This window comes from Helianthus annuus, chromosome 6 (genome assembly GCF_002127325.2).
Source record: "Helianthus annuus cultivar XRQ/B chromosome 6, HanXRQr2.0-SUNRISE, whole genome shotgun sequence".
Taxonomy (NCBI): Eukaryota; Viridiplantae; Streptophyta; class Magnoliopsida; order Asterales; family Asteraceae; genus Helianthus; species Helianthus annuus.
The window spans coordinates 44223774-44226986 of NC_035438.2; the positions used below are offsets into that span (position 1 = coordinate 44223774).

Genomic DNA, 3213 nt, shown 5'->3' on the forward strand with positions numbered 1-3213 from the left:
GTCAATATCATCAGGGTTAGTTTCTTTATGTTTATGTTTGTTCACTGGCGCCCTGGAGCATAAAACGTATCGCCGATCGTAATTAACTCGTCGCCTATTTTTTCTTTTTTCGAAGTACCCAAACGGGTTCCAAATCCTGCAAGCTGTGCGTACTCCTCGTACATTGCAATTGCTTGTTCAATCGTAGTAAATCTAGCTTTCAAAAACGGTTTGAAACGAGGGGGGACAATTGGTGTCCAGTACCTAGTCCCATTTGGCGTTTCGTAAACGTTGCTAGCAACCGACTCTGCACAATTATAGTAAAAAAAATCATTCAAAAAAACAAAGACAACAATGCTACAGTCACATGTCTACTATACCGTGTATTATACACATGTGTACTATCGTGTAATACACTATTGACATGTAAATACCGTGTATTATACACATGTGTACTATTGTGATGAATTGAATAAAACATACCAGTACACATGTGTACTACGGAGCTAAGAGTTATACACAAGAAAAAAGATGACTGAAAACTCTAGTTCAACCAACAAAAGACTAAAACTATAATTCGAATCTTGCTACTAAGACCAAAAACAATGACAATATTACATGTTCGTTAAAATATATGGAAATCAATGGTCATACGATTACAGTACCTGGATGATCCATTGTTGTAACGAATACATTATCGCCAATGTTTTTGGTCAGAATTATGATTGTCGATTTCTGGGTCGGCCATGAATGAAATACAGTAGCACCTGCCGGAAAAAAATTCAAATATGTTTCAATGTACTTAAACGACATCAATTTAATTACATACACAAACAATCAAGTTCTCAGTCAATATTCAAGATGTAATTGGACATACTAACAAAATGAATAACTATTTACTTAATACAATTAATATTCGCCGGAAATTTATTCCGGCTTAAGTTTCGATTTACGATGGCTGACGGCGACGGAAACAATAAAGATGACTGTTGATGTCCGGCGATTAGGGGCAAAGATACAGACGACTTACTCAGCAAAAAATCAATGTCCGGCGATATTTTCCGAGGTTTTTGAAAAGTTGATGTCCGGCGAGATTTTCAGGTTGTTGAAAAGTTGATGTCCGGCGAGATAATATTGATCGACGTGAATTTTAGATGATATTTATCAACGTGAATTGTGGATCAAAAATCATGAAATATGGATGTTTGTTGAAAAGATTATGAAATATAATTTTGATAAATATAAAATATGTTAAGATTATCTTTAATAAATAAAGAAAATATAATGATTCTATAGTTGTCATGGTTGTCGAAGTTGTTTGTAACTGATGATATGATAGGATTTTGAAATTAATAAGATAATAATTAAAATTCAGTATTTATATGAAGTTACAATCTTACCCTTATTAAATGGATATGAAATCAATGGTTCAGATCAGTTCACGCGGTTCACGCTAGGAAATTTGTTCACGTTTGAACCTAATCCTATATATATATATATATATATATATATATATATATATATATATATATATATATATATATATATATATATATATATAGGGGATGTTCAAATGAAAACCACTAGTTATCGCGAAAACTCTAAAACTAACTAAAAAAGCCTAAAAAACATACCAATTTTTTTTTGCATACCAATTTTCACTATTTTAGGTATATAAAAAAACTTTTTTCAAAATTTTTTTTTTGTAGTGCACATGTGCAGTTCAACAATTTTTTTTTAAAAAAAATATTTTTTTTATATATGTGTACTGCACATGTGAATTATTACACATGCGAACTACAATTTTTTTTTTTGAAATTACATAAAAACTAGCGATTTTTAATAAAAAATTGAAAAAAAAATTTATGTGTTTTTTAGGTTTTTTTTAGTAAGTTTTCGAGTTTTCACGATGAAAGTGGTTTTAATTTGAACCATCCCCTATATATATATATATATATATATATATAGGTAAAGAGTATGGTACAAATATGGTTATCGTACATTACATACGCTATATTTTGAGCCGTACACGTGTCCTGATTCATTTTCGGTTTAATAAGGTTAGATCAGGCAATTAACCTAATCATCAGAGGGCAAATTCGTCTCTTCATTCATTCAGCGAGAAGTTCGTTACACTGATATCCCGGTAATTATTATTCAAATCAGTTTCAAATTTTTCATAATTCTCAATTGGCAGTTTTCGTTCTTCTGTGTTAGGGTTTCATTCAATTTGTTTATTTCGATGGATCCACAGAGTAGCACTGGACGAACAGATGTTGATTTTGAAGAAAATCGACCGATCGGTGATCATGCTCAATTATCTGCTTATCAGAGAGTTTCGATTGAGGATGTTTTAAATCCGCGACCTGCAAATCCAATTCCAATTTCAAGTACAAGTCATGCAAACGAGTGTTCTAATGGTAATTATGTTTATTCAGATATCTAAATTGTTCGTATAGTTGTTTTTTTGTTTTAATCGTAGCAATGTTTGTTTGTTGTTGCTTTTTTTGAAGGTTGAATGTTGATTATACTTTTGTATTGAAAGCAACATGCAGAAATTTCGCATGTTACTACTCTAACAATTCGCATTTGATTTTATTTTTTTATGTATTTTCGCATGTTATTGTATAATAAATCGCATATGTAATTCAGATTAATCAGTATCATCATTTCGCATGCTTTGATCATACATTTCGCATGTGTTTTTTATGACGTTTTATGTTTCTGATTTTGATTCATGTAGATGAAAGGGTTTACACTCCGGAGGTTCAAGCATCACCTACACCTGTTGTTGGAATGCAATTTATCTCTATTGAACAAGCATATGCGTTTTATCAATCATATGCTAAGTTAGCTGGTTTTTCTATTCGGAAAGGTGGTGAAGTATACAGTGGTGGTATAATCAAAACTAAGTATTTTGTTTGTTCTAAAGAGGGACATAAGCCTCTGTGTATTGATGATCATTCGAAGTCAAAAAAGCAATTTAAAACAGGGAACAGGGGGACTATTAGGACTGGATGCAAAGCTCAACTTATGATTTGCACTGTGGATGGTAGATTATATACAGTAAAGAGATTTGTTGATGGGCATAATCATAAGTTTGTATGTCAAAATGATATTCACATGCTGCCAGTTTACAGACAATTGTCAGATGTCCAGGAGGAGATGGTATGGGAACTAGGCACTTTAAACCTTGGTCCTGTCAAAGTTTTCCATATAATGAGGAAACGTTAT

General features: G+C 31.9%; 1 long non-coding RNA gene across 1 annotated transcript; it reads left to right on the plus strand.

Annotated features, from left to right (window-relative positions):
- Window positions 1–2005: 2005 nt before the first annotated feature.
- LOC118479788 lies at window positions 2006–2950 on the plus strand. The gene is made up of 3 exons (XR_004860696.1): window positions 2006–2125; window positions 2234–2399; window positions 2723–2950. It is a non-coding gene; the product is annotated as an uncharacterized LOC118479788 (long non-coding RNA).
- The last annotated feature ends 263 nt before the right edge of the window (window positions 2951–3213 follow it).